The sequence below is a fragment of the Gopherus evgoodei genome, chromosome 12, assembly GCF_007399415.2.
Source record: "Gopherus evgoodei ecotype Sinaloan lineage chromosome 12, rGopEvg1_v1.p, whole genome shotgun sequence".
Classification (NCBI taxonomy): Eukaryota; Metazoa; Chordata; order Testudines; family Testudinidae; genus Gopherus; species Gopherus evgoodei.
Genome location: NC_044333.1, coordinates 13,984,734 through 14,001,758, shown reverse-complemented (window position 1 = coordinate 14,001,758; position 17,025 = coordinate 13,984,734). Strand labels below are relative to the sequence as shown.

The 17,025-nt window shown below is 43.0% G+C and overlaps 1 protein-coding gene and 1 long non-coding RNA gene across 11 annotated transcripts in view; one reads left to right on the top strand and one right to left on the bottom strand.

Moving 5' to 3' along the window:
• Nucleotides 1-17,025, top strand: part of FTO (FTO alpha-ketoglutarate dependent dioxygenase) — a 335,810-nt gene that overhangs the window by 46,764 nt on the left and 272,021 nt on the right. The gene's annotated exons all lie outside the window — the stretch shown is intronic.
• The window catches only part of LOC115660635, a 32,691-nt gene that overhangs the window by 5,791 nt on the left and 9,875 nt on the right, over nucleotides 1-17,025 (bottom strand). The window contains exon 3 of the long non-coding RNA XR_004002861.1: nucleotides 2,609-2,690. This is a non-coding gene — a long non-coding RNA (uncharacterized LOC115660635). The remainder of the gene's footprint in view (nucleotides 1-2,608; nucleotides 2,691-17,025) is intronic.

Sequence of the window (17,025 nt, the reverse complement as noted above, 5' to 3'; positions counted from 1 at the left end):
AACTGGTTTTCAAAGCTTCTCTAATGCGCACCACTTCCTGGTGTGCTCTTCTAATCGCCCAGGTGTCTGGCTGTGAGTAATCAGCGGCCAGGTGATTTGCCTCAGCCTCCCACCCCGCCATAAAGGTCTCCCTCTTACTCTCACAGAGATTGTGGAGCACACAGCAAGCAGCAATAACAATGGGGACATTGGTTTGGCTGAGGTCTGAGCGAGTCAGTAATGTGCACCAGCGCGCCTTTAAACAGCCAAATGCACATTCTACCACCATTCTGCACTTGCTCAGCCTGTAGTTGAACAGCTCGTGACTACTGTCCAGGCTGCCTGTGTATGGCTTCATGAGCCATGGCATCAAGGGGTAGGCTGGGTCCCCAGGATAACTACAGGCATTTCAACATCCCCAACTGTTATTTTCTAGTCTGGGAAGTAATTCCCTTGCTGCAGCTGTTTAAACAGAGTAGTGATCCTAAAGACACGAGCGTCATGAACCCTTCCCGGCCATCCCACGTGGATGTTGATGAAACGTCCCTTGTGATCCAGCAGTGCTTGCAGCACCATTGAAAAGTACCCCTTGCGGTTTATGTACTTCCCTGGTGCTCTGGTGCCAGGATAGGGATATGGGTTCCATCTGTCACCCCACCAAAGTTAGGGAATCCCATTGCAGCAAAGCCATCCACTATGACCTGCACATTTCCCAGAGTCACAACCTTTCGTAGCAGCAGTTTAGTGATTGCTTTGGCTACTTGCATCACAGCAATCCCCACAGTAGATTTTCCCACTCCAAATTGATTCCCGACTGACTGGTAGCTGTCTGGCATTGCAAGCTTCCAGAGGGCTATTGCCACTCGCTTCTCAACTGTGAGGGCTGCTCTCATCTTGGTATTCTGGCGTTTCAGGGCAGGGGAAAGCAAGTCACAAAGTTCCATGAAAGTGCCCTTACGCCTGCGAAAGTTTCTCAGCCACTGGGAATCGTCCCACACCTGCAACACTATGCGGTCCCACCAGTCTGTGCTTGTTTCCCGGGCCCAAAATTGGCGTTCCATGGCTAGAACCTCTCCTGTTACCAGCAGGATCTCCAACGCGCCGGGGCCCGCAGTTTGAGAGAATTCTGTGTCCATGTCCTCGTCTCTCTCGTCGCCGCGCTGCCGTAGTTGTCTCCTCCTCGCCTGGCTTTGCAGGTCCCGGTTCAGCATAGACAGCACGAGAATGCGCGAGGTCTTTAAAACGTCCATGATTGCTGTCTTGAGCTCAGCAGGGTCCATGCTTGTTGTGGTAGGGCATCTGCACAGTTCACCCAGGAAAAAAGGCGCGAAACAGTTGTCTGCCACTGCTTTCATGGAGGGAGGGATTAGGCTGTACCCAGAAGCACCAGTGACAATGTTTTTTGCCCCATAGGCCCTGGGATCTCAACCCAGAATTCCAATGGGCGGGGGAGACTGTGGGAACTATGGGATAGCTACCCACAGTGCAACGCTCCGGAAATCGATGCTAGCCTTGGTACATGGACGCACACCGCTGAATTACTGTGCTTAGTGTGGCCGCGTGCACTCAACTTTATACAATCCGTTTTTAAAAAACGGTTTCTGTAAAATCGGAATAATCCCGTAGTGTAGACATACCCTTACACTGTCTGTGTACCTTCCACCTTTAGGCCAATGATAACAGTGCAAGTGTAGTTCCATCAAGTCCTTAATTCTCTGCTGAATTAGTGCAGATTGTAATGGTTGATGGCATTAGTTATACAGACACTTAGTACTGGCTTGAGATGACCAACTCATTTTCCATAGTCCATAGAAAAGCTGGTAGATGTTGATTACTTTCAGTCACTACCTGCTTAGATAGGATTCAAAGTAGTGATTTTTAAAAATGTTGGTCTGTAACTACTGCATTTGTCCGATACACTATATTTTAAACTTCCTTCTTCCAACTTTTTTTTAATATCCTGCATTGTCCGTGTTTTATCCTCCTTTCATCGTATGCTGTTTTTCAACAGGCAGCTCCCTTCCAGTTCGAAGGGTCAGTGGTATTGTATAGTCAATAAACAAGAGCAAAGGTGACCCTGACAGTTTTTTCTCTTAATGTCAGCTCCTTGACCTCCATCTCTTTTATTAATGCATCTAACCTGCTGTCACCTGGAAGGCCATTATTTATAAGTGCATAGTATATGTAGAATGGTGGCCTAGTTTTGTGACTTTCGGGTTAAGAGCACCTAGACTTGCAGAACTGCCAGATCAGATCATAGCAAGGTTGATTCAAGACATTCTGAGTACAGTGCAGTTTGCTGTGTGCAAGTCTCTAGCATGTGTTCTTAAAAGTTGAGTAGGTTTGTGAGCATTAAAGATTCCGTGGATCTTTTCATAAGAGAAGAGAGGTTAGCCTTTGTGTACTTGGACAGAATCACTCCTCCACACACAGTTGGGTAGAGTGGCAGTTGACTGTCTGATTGCGGTTCAGTGGTGTCTAGTATATCCTGTTGCTTACAAAGTGTTCTGGGCTCTGTTAGGATGAAAGATGCTATACAAGGTAAAATATTGCTTGCTGTTTACGTAAGTTCTGCATTCCTGTGAGCAGATGTAGAATCCATCATACTCTAAACAAAATGCACTCTTACCTATTTATGGAAGTGCTCACTGGGTACCACACACTTTCAAAACATTTAAGAAGGATGGTCCCTGCTCCGAGGAACTCTCAATCTAAAGAGAAGCAGAAAGACAAAATTTATATAAAGGGCAACTGAATTCACTATAGGCAGCCCAGCAGAAGTGGCTCTTTAAGAGACTTAAATGTCAACAGGTCAGGAGCCTGTTGATGAGCTCAGAGAGGCCATGCCATGCAGGGGACTGCATAGAAAATGAGCGGGAAGAAGGGTGGATGAATGGGGAGCACTAGCAGAGTGGAGAGGAGGACAACACAAAGCTTGACAATGGAAAATAAGTAGAGAGAGCCAGAATTATGTAGAGCTTTGAAAAGTGATGACAAGAAGTTTAAACACACCATATATACCCTAGACTTAATGCCTCTGTGGGTTTGGATTTAGCAGAAACTCAAAACAGCCACCACTAAATATAAAGCTCAGCCTAAGTTTTGTCCCTAAGCTTGGTTGTTGCTGAGATTTTCGTACAGGACTTCTCTGTCCAGACATAATACTCCAACCCCACTGATATCCTGAGTGGCGCTAACAAGTTCCACCTGCTAGTAGGACTCGGCAGTAATTACACTGCATCCTCATGAAGAATTCAAGCACCAGATATCAGGATAACTCAGCAACAAAGGTGCCTTGCAGCTCCATGCTGCATACTAAAGTCTGGCATCCTGTTGAAACATGTTGCCTTTTTTTCTTTAAACATGATATTTTAGTTTATCTTGTGGCAGGTTGCTTATATAAACTTACTCCACTATTTGACACATCTCTTTGTGATATTAAAACTAAACCAGAAAAAGTAAAGGACCCAGATATTCAGTGTGTAACTTGTCCTACTTCTGCACATGAGGCCATGTAAACCTCTTTCTGGGGTCAATCCTAAAGGGACACAGCTAAGGGCTGGGAGAAAGCAGTGATGAGCCTCTGGTAGGATTGCTAAGTGCTATGGTCCTAATGATCCAATAAGGTGAAGTATGCTGAGGGGACACAAGTACTGCAGGCTGATGGGCACAGTGCTTTTGCTGGCCAAACATACATCATGAAGCATTGAGCAGCTGGCTGGGAAATACTGTTTTCTTGTCATCCTTTGACACATTTCTGTGTCTGCAGCAGGCCATTGTGGCTGCCCTGCTTTCACTTTGTTCGGAGTATGGCTCTCAACTACACTCAGGTGAGCCAGTGCTGTTTCCTGGTGTTCGTTTGTTTATTAAATTTGACAGTTAAAATATACAGTAGTACAAAATTTAGTTTGCTCCACAGTAGGGAGCAAAACCTGGTGAAATAGGACAAAATGTGGTGGGAAAAGATGGAACTATCCCTTCTCTGTCAACCTGTCACTTTGTCATCTGCAGAAACTCCATACAGCATTTCTGAGAGTGGGAAGGAGGAGGGAAGAGTCAGGGACCAGTTGACTTAAGCATGTTTCCCCATCTTGAGGATGGAATTTCTGTATATCTAAATAAGTACTGAAAGTATGATCAAAATGCTGGTCAGACCCTCATTACCTCCCTTTCATGTTGTGCGATCCCTTATGCACAAAGCACAGAAATGGCCTTTGCATTAATGGCAAAAGGACTACCGTTACTGTATCAGAGGGGTAACCGTGTTAGTCTGGATCTGTAAAAGCAGAAAAGAGTCCTGTGGCACCTTATAGACTAACAGATGTATTGGAGCATGAGCTTTCGTGGGTGAATACCCACTTCGTCAGATGCATGACGAAAGCTCATGCTCCAATACGTCTGTTAGTCTATAAGGTGCCACAGGATTCTTTGCTGATTTTAGTGTGTCATGTTACCTCTGATGGGACTAGGGGTGCAGTGAGGGATGTAAGATCATGGAGGAGTTTCTCTGTGCATCTGGCCAGAGATCTCTCAGAAAATGGCTTTTCACACCTCCCTGTGTCTTCTGCCCTTCAGTGGCCATCGCTCCTACCTCTACTGCATTTCTGTGGTGCTGTTCTCCCTTGCCTATAAGCCCTTAAACATTCAAGTAATAAAACAGAAAATGGGGAGTTAAATGTTTAATTTTTCTTCCTAGGTGTCTAGGGTGGTTTATTGTGATTAATAAAACAGCATGCTTTTAAGAAGCAATAATGCCTAACTTTGTTGTGCAACAGATGTATTCTTAAGCAAGTTGTTAAAGAGTGATTCCTTTGTATTATGGAATGTCTTGGTTTGGCACACAGCAAATGTCTTAAAAGATATATCTCTTGCCTAATAGTTCAATGCTCTATTGTATTTTGCCTCTCAGTGCACTATAAATTCAATGATGGTGTTTTAGGATCTCAAACCATCTAGGCTTGTAAAGGGAAATTAAATAATTATTTCCAATCACAATAAGTTATATTTAGCATTAAAATAGAGCAGCGTATGTTCTATGCAATATATGAACATGAATTTCACAACTCTCTTCTGAGTTAGGTATTGTAGGTAAGCGCCATCATCACCATTTTACAGATGGGAAAGCAGAGGAAAAATGAGTTGTCCAAGGTGGCACAGTAAGTCAGTTGTAGAACCTCTATCAGATCTGCAGACTTCCTGACATTCTTTGTTGCACTCATTGCTCCAGATCATACCGCTTCTCTTTTTACAAACCAAAAAATAGATAAGTATGTGTTTACCTGTGAAAGCCCAGCAGAGTGGCAGTGGTGGAATGTGGTTCTTCAGCTCAATCAGAGGAGAGGGTATGTGCTAAACTAGAGGCCTTCCTGAGTTAAGGGGGGAAACAGATGCAATGTTCAGAAAGGCTGGTAAGCACTATCTATCTGTTTACCAATTGCAGATAGATAGAACCAGACCATGGGTCCAAAGAATAGATAAGGGTTCAGTACCTGCCTTCAGAACAGGACTGGAAGGTTACTGCTCTTGCCCTAACATAGTGATGGCATTTGATATATGTCGTCAATATGACTGTCTCTGCCCACATGGAAGAAATATACATATAACTGATATCCATTCTAAATAGCATATGCTTTATATATCTCACACTTATTAGAAGAACAGATTAACTAATATGATATATATATTGGGAAGCATTTATTGTAGATGTGCACAATATTCTTGGCCTGGCATATGGCACAATGTGATATTTGAGACCTAATGTGTAATACATATCCTATGTGAAAAAAATACTTGTGATGCTTATAAAACTTAGCATTTTTCTATGCATGTAACATATACATAAATCTGTATGTGAATGACTGGTCAAATACTTTCACACACTTGCATGAATGGTGACGAACATGTTATATCTATATTGACAGTCATATGTCATTTTCACATAGGTGGTTTTTTATATAGATTTATTTGTAAATGAATTCTGTAATTATGCCTCAAGAGCCTGATCCAAAGGCCTCTGAAATCAGTGGAAAAGCTCCCATCAACTTGAAAGGGTTTTCGATCAGGCCCCAAGTGCCTGTTTTTCCTGCAAACCATCAATTAGTATACCACTGAAAAGCATTCATATGAAAAGATGTTATATGCATACTAGTTTAGAAAATACGTGATCTTTGCAGTGATTGTCCTGTTTGTTTAGAAGGTGCAGACACATTGCATAAGACCTTTTTTTATGGAACAATGGTCATGAAGTTGCCATTCAAAGCCTTTTTTTGAGAACTGTACCACTGGTGAAGTCTGGGGCCAAAGGCACCTCTGATTTTAGAGACATTTCAGTTAGAATCTATTTCCATTAAAAAAAATAAAAGTAATGTCCTTTTTTCAAGGGCAGCTTAATCACAAGTATTGAAGGGAGTAAGCAGCTGGGCTCCACTTCTGCAGCAGAGGCCCAATGAGACCTAACATGCTGGCTGTTTCCCAACTATTCTCCCCCCCCCCCCTTAAAGCAAAATGAGTCTGTTAATTTTGGGTGTATTGCATAGTATCATCTCACAAGGCCCCTCAAAGTCCTAGGCTGGCTATATGCATTGTGGAGTATTTGTGTTAGATGGGCAGGTGGAACCACAAAAATCGTACCCTGGCCTGCCCCAAACATGTTAAGAGTGGGTCTCTTCCTCTATGCCCAATATAATTTGATAATACATTGTTTTTTTAGATGGTCATAACAAATATTAATTTATTAATATAATAAATTATAAAAACATAAATATTTCAACTGTCAGCGCTGAATCCGAAACATAAAATAAAAAATGAGATAAATTATCAAGGATTTCTGCCTCTGAAAAGCTGTGAAGCATGTTTTTCTAAAATTGTGACACCTGGCTTTATAACCCTACTGGGCAAGTGAAATCCATGGAAAATAATTTCAAATTTACCTCAGAGAGAAAATGCCGAGAACCAACAATTTTGTAATGCTGTGAAGATGTTCAAATACTATGTAATGGGCATGACAGTTACAGTATGTGAAATTTAATGCTCTGGTTGCTTATTGATCTCCCCTTTAGCTGATGGTATGGGCACAAGCATGTGCACTTAGCACCTGCTGTTTCTACATTAACTCTATCTTTAGCTTTGTTATCCAGGGTACTTTGAAAACCACTCTTCATATCAAACTAGGGTCCTTTAAAATGTATAGATATTTTCTAGACTCATTTTATTACATTTATTTTTGAGTGCAAGGTCTTTTAAATAATATTTTAAATCTCAGATGATTAAAATAAAATTTTTAGTGTTTCGTTTTTTAAACATACTCGTATTAGACTTCAGATCCTTTTGTTGCTGCTGTCAGTAATAAAAACCTTCCTGGATTCTCAACTGTGCTCAATATTTTCTGGGGGCTGCAGAGAAACTGGTTGCATTTCCTTAAATCTGGACCTTGTTCTAATAATTCTGTAATAATGGATGTTAGCTGACTATATCCTATGATAAAGCCTTTGGGCTAGCCCTAGTGGCTCATGTATGAGCCTGAAAAGTGGTGAGGGGGCACAGAGAGCAACAGACAGAGCGGGGCAGGGAGAATCCTGATATTTGCCCTTCTTAAATGCAAAATGTGGAAGGATATTAGTTTCGTCAGCAGAGCTAGTTACTCCACACCAGCATGGCTGTGGTTTCCCCATCCCCTGTTCCCAGTGGTTGGAGGTGCTGCATCTAGTAGGAGTCACAGTAGGATTGCACTTCCCCAGTGACCGAGGCATTTTTCTTTCCACTGTCCTCCATAATCCAGATACCCATCTGCTTCTGCTGTATGCCTCCACAGTGACTGCTACAGCAACAGTATATCACTTAATGAACTCATTATGACCATTACCATTTATTTATATTGCAGTAGTATCCAGAGGTCAGTATCAGGATCAAGGCCCCATTTTGTGAGGCAATGTAAAAACACATAGGAAAAGTTGGTCCCTGCTCTGAAGAATTTGCATTCTAGGATGAAAATCTAAGTTTTGACTTCTTAGAGATTCTTCCTGTTTTTCCTCAAAGGTTTGCCCTTCATTTTCATGGAAGGGAACATACAAATACCAGCTCGGAATTGAGGCCAAGTGCACTTTTAGTTTATCCATCTCCAGACTTTGACATTAATCTCACTGTATTGTTATGCACAAATTATCCATGGAATCGAATGAATCAGAGAAATTTTGTATTAGCATAACCCATCAGTGGGTCTGTGTTCCAAATTCTCCTGTGTCTAATCTGCAAAGAAGACGAGTCTGTTATAACACCATCTATAGACTCTGGAGCAACACATGGTTTTAGTTCTAGTGTGTCGGCCAAGTTGGTGGCTGTTGTATTAGAACAGGGGTTCTCAAACTAGGTGTCGGGACCCCTCAGGGGGTCGCAAGGTTATTATATGGGAGGTTGTGAACTGTCAGACTCCACTCCCAACCCTGCTTCCCCTCCAGCATTTATAATGGTGTTAAATATACAAAAAAGTGTGTTTTAATTTATGACAGGAGTCATACTCAGATGCTTGTTATGTGAAAGAGGTCACCAGTACAAAAGTTTGTGGACCACTGTATTAGAATGTGAGACCATCAGAGATTATGATGCCAAAAAGCATCTGTTGTTGAGTGTTAAGCCCTTAGCAAGCCTAAATCAATATTAAAATTGGAATGTATTCACTTAATTGAGAACCTCGTAAACACCCTGGCTTTTTGCTTAGGCAGCTCTCCTGCTGCAGACTAGGTTTTTTTAAGAAGTCCAAGTATGCTTTTGCCTGTGCCAACATGCCTACATGCATATTGGAATTTGTACCTATTTCTTTCTGGGTGCAAATCAGAACATCCACTGGGCATGTGTATACATTTTAAGACATAATCTTGCTCGAAGAGAAGAATCCATTTAAAAAAAGTCCACTGCTTGATCAGTTGAAAAGACCTAAATAATATTATGTTGTGTCCATTTCTAGCGCCTTCAGTCCAATGATTTCAAAGTGTTTTACAAGCACTAATGAATTAGGGGTCAGTGGTCTTCTTAGGCAAATCTCTCCCCCCAACGCCTAGCATTTTACAGATGAGGAAAAACAGAGGCATAAAGAAGTTAAGTGACTTGCCTAAAGCCAGTGTATGACAACGACAGGAATAGAACTCCGATCCACTAACTATCTACCGTCCGTCTTAACCACAGCACCATCCTGTTTTCCACTTAAAATGGAGAACTTTTTGTGGAATAAAAATACAAGAGGAAGAATAATAATTACGGTATTCTATCTTTATTTGATCTCTCTTTTTTTTACAAAAAAAAAATCTTTGCTTGGCATGTTCTGTGTTAAGACTGTTGCTTAGCATTTCACACCTATATTTAACACCTGGTCAAACACTATTTAACTCTTTGGCATTGGCTGTTAGGAGGAATTTTTGCTACAATTATCTGGATTAAGTAGAAACCATTTCCATTTACTATCATTAAGCTAATTTGGTTCCCTGGAGCTATCCTGATAAAGCTCTGCCTAGTTAAGTGGTATATATTTGTATTTATTTTCTCAGCATCTGTGATTGTCTTTCAGTGAAATGGTGGGAAGAAAGCCAAGCAAAAATAGTCCTTAGTCTTTGCTCTTTTCAGATCCTTCACAATTCACAAAAGCCGTGTTCATCCAAAAATATAAAAGCCCTCCCACCGTGAACAAATGTGTGCACACTCTCTCACACGCACACCTACAAGTCTGAAGAACGATTAATAGATGTTGGAAACTGTGTAAAGGTAGGTAATTATTTTTCCCAAAGCAAGAAGTTTGCTTGCTTTCCACCAGTGTAGAGCTGATCCAGTAACCGGTCTATACCTGCTGAAGGAGGATGCCGAATGGTAAAGGGATTAAAAAATGGATGATGCTGTCAAGGTGCTTGCAGTGATGCCAACAGTTTATTGATAGGGTCTGCTGGCGTGGGGCTCAGGGGCATTCTATCAGCAAAAAGAGGCCATGTTTGAATGATTTATCATTTCAACTTCCTATTATAATTACTTAAAGTGCTAAATCATGTGTGACAAATCTAACACTCAACTGGGCAAGAAGATTGCCAGTCCCCTTTCGTTAACAGCTACTGGCAAAAGAACAATGCTCCCTTAGGTTAAAACAACAATTAGAGGACCCTTAACATATCAAGTCAGGCCTCTGAGAAGGGATACTGGTAGCAGACATTTTTCACACATAGCTAAGCTGTTTCAATGCATAAATTAACTCTGAGTTCAATTACATCAGTCAAGTATGTTGTGCATATGCATGACTGGGGGCAAGTGAGAACCAGAATGTGGTCCTGTTGATTTATGATAAGGGGTAGAGAGGTTGGATTTGGTAAGCAAAGCCAAACAGTACCTTAGCAGGAAGGAATATCAGTCTTTAGACAGCTGCGCAGTTATAAATACTGGTATTAGAACTGAGATTTTTGTTTGCACTCTCATAGTTTGTACATTACTTATTTTCCTCCATCCATGACCCAGTCAGTTAATTAAGTCTTATATACTATGTAATCTGACTGATTTGTTTAATGGGACAGTAAAATGTATGATGATTACATAAACCAGAAAACATTTGGAAATGGATTGCAATTTGGGAACACAAGTTATGAACAATTAAGTATTTTATAGACAACTCTAGATCATGCATTTTGATTCATATTAGTCTAGATGGAGTCATGTGGTTCTTGGCCTTGAGAACCTATAAAGCCTGTTTGACATATGATATGGGGAGGGAAGGTGAGCTGTATTGTGCTAAGTACAGTGCAGTTTATGGTGTGATGTCTGCCAGTATTTTTTGACAGATTGGATTATAGGAAGAATGGTAGCACAGATAGTGTAACTGTTGGTAAATCTGAGTATAATGAAAGAAAATTGAAAATATAATACTGCATTTGAATCAAAATGGAAAAGAGAAGAAATTATCTGAAATTTTCTTTGTGATAACACTGTATAGAAAAGTACAAACAGCAACAGTACATTTCTAGAATTCATTTTCTATTGCTAAGATTCATTTCTGACTAAACTGGATTCAGTGAACCATTTGAATGATCTCAATTACTCAGTTATTATAAAGTTTTAACTGAGGTAACACCAATCAACCAGTTTAAAGAAGCACTGTCACCTTGAAAATCGCACTTCTACCTGAGGTCTTTGTAACTACAGTAATTGCAAATTGCATCTAATATTATAAAAGGAAGGTAGGAGGAGAAAACTTATTTTTAGTTGCTTACTTTGCGCATTTGATAGTATTTTGGGTATAGTCAGTTTCACAGTCAGTTTTTTCCTGTGCTAAAAGACACCTATTCAGAAGAGCAAAACGGCTGTTTAGATTTTAAAATTCCTGAAAAAAAAAAAAAACAAGTTCCAGGTCTTATTTTTTAAAATGCTGTTTATCAGAAACTGAGATTTAAAAAAAAAAATTCAATTTGTCAGTATCCCATAAATTTAAAAAGAAAATGATACCTGCTTCTTTCAAGTTAACACTGAACTTGTCCCAAATGGAACAGTGACTGTACTGTCTTGTACAGTCTATGAAGTTACATGAGACTTTAAGCCATGAACCGAGGAGAGACTGTGATCCAAGAATGTGTTTGTCTAAGGTCTGATCTGTTAGTAATCTTTGCATTAACTTCAGTGGGGTTTGAATCAGGCCCCAAAGGAGGAATGAAAGGCAAATAATATTTTTGCCTACACTTTTTGAAGATTCACTTTTCCTAGTTATGTCACTAATTGTGTGAACTTGAGTAAGTTGCTAGACATCTCTGTACTCATCTATAAAAATCTATATTTAACCTACTACAACAGAAATTGACTCAGCTGAAGGCAATAGAATTACAATGGCTTGAAACTGATGTAAGTGAGAAGCAAATAAGGGCCAGTATTTGCAAAACGTTTTCATTTGTACACCTACAGTAAAAATAAACATTTAATGAACAGGACTAGTGGGCCTGCTGTGTGGGCACAAAGAATAGTTTGGATTTTAGAAATGTTACTTAGGAAGAAGCAGCCAGATTTGGAGGCATCCTGCATATGAAAGGTGGGAGGAAGGGAAGGAGTAAAAGACAGCCCCCACCCTCCAGATTGCAGGCCTGAATGACAGAGGAGGGATGTATTGTCTGCAGATACAGAGAATGAGGGAGGCCTTTGGAGGAAAGATAAGAAGTTCAGGACTGTCCATGTTATATCTAAGGGCTTGTCTACATCACAAAGTTGCAGCGCTGGTGAGGGGGTTAGAGCGCTGCAACTTAGGAGGTGTACATATCTGCAGGGCATCAGTAGCGCTGCAACTCCCTGTTTGCAGCGCTGGCCGTACTCCCGTTTTGTCTCGGGTGTAGAGGATCCAGCGCTGGTGATCCAGCGCTGGTAATCAAGTGTAGACACTTACCAGTGCTTTTCTTGACCTCCGTGGAATAAGCAGGTATCCCAGCATACCTGAGGAAGCCTCTCTGGTAATCAAGCAGGTCTCCTTCCCCGGTTTGCTCTCGCGTTCCCCGAACCCCCGTGCAAGCAGGTCTCCTTCCCTCCGGTTTGCAGGGGGGTTCGGGGAACGCGAGAGCAAACCGCGGGGAAGCTGGTCTCCTTCCCCGGTTTGCTCTCGCGTTCCCCGAACCCCCGAGCGAGCAGGTCTCCTTCCCTGCGGTTTGCAGGGGGGTTCGGGGAACGCGAGAGCAAACCGCGGGGAAGCTGGTCTCCTTCCCCGGTTTGCTCTCGCGTTCCCCGAACCCCAGTGCAAGCAGGTCTCCTTCCGTGCGGTTTGCTCTCGCGTTCCCCGAACCCCCGAGCAAGCAGGTCTCCTTCCCTGCGGTTTGCAGGGGGGTTCGGGGAACGCGAGAGCAAACCGCGGGGAAGCTGGTCTGCTGTAAGTGTGGCCACTCTGCAGCGCTGGCCCTATACAGCTGTACTAATACAGCTGTAACAACCAGCGCTGTAAAATTGTAGATGTAGACATACCCTAAGTTGACAGTGAGACATCCACATCCAAGTGGAAATGTCTGAGGTATTCGCCAGGATTCGAGATTGTTTGAAGAGAAGTTGCTTAAGGGTGGGAAAGTAAACATATAGCTGGTAGTTGAAGCTGTTTAAGAAGATGAGGACACCCATTCTGAAGTTGTAAAGGAAGAGAGAAGGCCAAGAACAGAGCCAAGTGGGATTTCTATAGAAAATGGGAAAGGAAAGAGGACCCCGCAGAAAGAGTTGGTCAAGGCAATTTAAAAAAATGAATCCACATGGGTGATGTATATGGGGAACAAAACAAATAGGAGTTCATAAGATCTTAATAAGGAAAGGGGTTTTTGAAGACTTCTGACTTTTTAATCCAGCTCCTGTCTTCAGAATAAGTGATTAAAGAAATCTCTGTGCTCATATATCTACTGTATGGATCATTCTTAAGACTAATTGTTTTGCATTGCTAAGGGTATGGCTGCAGCGCTGGTAGTTACAGCTGTGTTCGTACAGCTGTGTAGGGTCAGCGCTGCAGTGTGGCCACACTGACAGCTACCAGCGCTGCAGTGTGGCCACATTTGCAGCACTTGCAGCGCTGTTGGGAGTGGTGCATTGTGGGCAGCTATCCCAGCATTCAAGTGGCTGCAACGTGCTTTTCAAAAGGGGGGGTGGGGTGGAATGTGACAGGGAGCGTGGAGGAGACAGACAGAATGGATTTTTGGAGTTGACACTGTTCTCAGCTCCCTGCCTTGCAAGTTCTAAGGACTATGCCTACCTTCAATCATTTTAAAAGTTCTAACTCCCTTCCCGCACTCCTCTCTCATTCACTAAATGCAAATTATGTACTGCTAAATACCCGTCAGACCAGATCAGCAACTGCTGAACACGGACTTCCCCCTCCCCCCCTGCCATGTGAGTGTGCTGTTTCTCTCTTCAAGCAAACAGCTGTGAACATTCCAAAGTAATTCCCCTGCCTGTCTCAGCTCGCTCAGCAAACAGGAGCTGTGTTTGTTTTTTAAATAAGCAGTTTGGCTGAACTCCGAGCTCTCCCTTTCTTCCGGTTTGTTGTGGACAGGAATTCTGGGATATCTCCTTATACCCCGGACCCCTGGTGGGCGTCCACACTTGCTGACCAGCGCTGGATCACCAGCGCTGGAATCCCTACACCCGAGGCTCGACCGGGTGTACAGCCAGAGCTGCAACCAGGGAGTTGCAGCGCTGGCCGTGCTTTGCAAGTGTGGCCACATCCTAAGTTGCAGCGCTGTAACCCCCTCACCAGCGCTGCAACTCTCTAGTGTAGCCAAGCCCTAAGACTTGCCAGATTTTTTTGAAAGCCATCTGTTGAGAGTAATCACAGTGAAAGCTGAAAGCTTTTCGGCTAACACAATGGTCCATAATTACTGGGTCCAATGTTGGTCACTCCTGAGTAAAGAAAGTATATTAGCACGAAAGGATAGCTGGAGTGCATCTAATGTAAACACGGCCTTTGCAAAGATTTTGAATGTGCAGGCTACGTTCTATGCAAATCAGACCTTTATTTTATATTACGTGAGTGAAAACAAACTTCTTAAACTAATCAGATCTTTTTTATTGACAACTATAACTTTAAATTCAATCAATAAAAACAAATTTCAAAGGTTGTGATCTGAGAACTTTTATGCCAAGTTTGAGGTTGGATTGAATTTTACAAATGCTATATCAGACTGTGAAACCAGAAGTAGTTTCATAACCTCATATATTATGTTTTGTGTATGATTAGGGTACAACAGCTATAATGGACTCCATCTTCAACTTAAAGATTTCCAGTTTCACAGGTGTATAGTACCAGTTAAGTCCCCTCTTCTCCCCTCTTTCCTCTCCCCCTAACTAGATGGTTAACTGCAAGTAATAAGAACAGTTGTAGGTAATGGGGGCAAATGACATATCAATACAAAACATCTTGGGCAGGGGTTCTCAAACTGGGGTCGTGACCCCTCAGGGGGTTGCAAGGTGGTTACATGTCATCGTGAGCTGTCAGCTCCGTGGGGCTGGTAGCGCTGAGCCCCCATTAAGTTAAATTACCCCCCTCTCATTTTAATTGGTAAGGGGTATCACGCTCAGAGAGTTGCTGTGTGAAAGGGATCACCAATACAAAAAGTTTGAAAACCACTAATCTTGAGGTTTTAGGCCTTATGTTTCAGGTTTTTAATTTTTTTTTTTTAAATATAAGACATTTTGGGGGTAAATTTGAGAAAGGTCTTGTAAAGTGAGGCCCCTTTCTAGGGAGGGGCTTGGCAGTGTATGAAAAAGTTTTAAGTTCTGCTCATATAACTATCCCATCTTCATTTTATAAATCCATCCAACATGATAACATTTGAGCAGTGGGATTGTTTAGGTAACATAGTTTGGTTTTATATATAATCTGGGGAAAATTCATATTCAACTGCAGCTTTAAAAGGGACTAATGCTGCCCTCCAGTGAGAAGCATCAAAGGTGAGTGTGGGAGAGAAACATTCAAAAACTCAGAGGAGTTCACTTCATGGAGTTGGGGCCGTCGTCTTCTCCAGGGGAGAGGCATTTGCATCCTCAGGGTGGGGACATGGACACAGTTTACATACCTCAAAATTTCTCATGACCTATGGGAAAACACAAGGCTGTCTAAGCAATGCCATCTCTGGTGATGGACTTTCCTTTCATGCTGATGACAGGCCCCTACCTCCCTCTGCTAGCATCTCCCATGGGAGTTTTGCTTCTGTCGGTTCTCTTTCCCCCTTTCTCCCTCCTCAGGCATCATTGAAGTCAATGAGACTTAAGGATGTATTTAAGTGTTTTGCTGAACTGTAGCCGAATTCACTGTTCTCTTCTCAGAGGAGTGTAAAACTTAGGGTTGCCAACTTTCTGATTGATTACAGAAAACTGAACGCCCCCTGCCCCACCTTTTTCCTGAGGCCCTGCATCCCACTCATTCCTTCCCTCACTCCCTCCGTCGCTCGCTCTCCTCACCCTCGTTCATTTGCTCATTTACACCTGACTGGGGCAAGGGGTTACAGGCTCTGGGGTGGGGCCGGAAATCAGGGGTTCAGGGTGCAGGAGGGGGCTCCAGGCTCGGGCAGGGGATTGGGATGCGGGGGAGGTGAGGGCTTCTGCTGGGGGTATGGCCTCTGGGGTGGGGCCAGGGATGAGGGGTTTGGGGTGCAGGAGGGGGCTGCAGGCTGGGGCAGAGGGGATGGGAATACACAAAGGGGCTCAGGGCTGGGGCAGGCAGTTGGTGTACGGGAGGGGATGCAGGATGTGGGCTCCAGGTGGCACTTACCTGAGGTGGCTACTGGAAGCAATGATGTCATCTGGCTTATAGGCACAGGGGTAGCCAGGAAGGCTCCACACACTGCCCTTGCCTGCAAGCACTACCCCCGCAGCTCCCATTGGCTCCAGTTCCCGGCCAATGGGAGCTGTAGAGCTGGCACTTGAGGCGGAGCCCCCGTGGCCATCCCTGCACCTAGGAGCTGGACGCGCCGGCAACTTCCAGGAGCCATGTGGAGCCAGGGCAGGAAGGGAGCCTGCCTTAGCCCTGCTGTGCCTCCAATTGGACTTCTAATGGCCCAGTCAGCAGTGCTGACCGGAGCTGCCATAGTCCTTTTTCAACTGGGCATTCCAGTAAAACACACAGAGAGCAGTTAATACAGCCATGTCTCACTGCTCCTCTGACTGCTTCATTATGATCTCAGACTGCGTGGAATTCACACAAAGGGATTTCTGTGGGCTCTCAGAGCGGGAAACATGTCTACAGTTGTGTTTTCCCATTTGCACTTTCTGCTGAGTACAACACTGGCCTGTTCCCATCTGCCAAAGGAAAAGGGAGATTTAGGCTCTCAGGTGAGAAACTCTGTCTGGATTAAATTATCATCTCTCTTATCTCTGTCTTTCCCTATTTTAAGGTCATGACATCTTGAGGGAATATGTTTAGGAGTATCTCATCTCTTCATTTAAAAAATGAATAATCCAAATAAAACTAGGCAGCAGTTAGATTGCAGACTGAGGGTCATTATAACGTGAGTTAGGTTGTGATTCAGAAAATCACATTAGATTATAAGCATGGATGAATCTGAATATGCAGAATTGTTA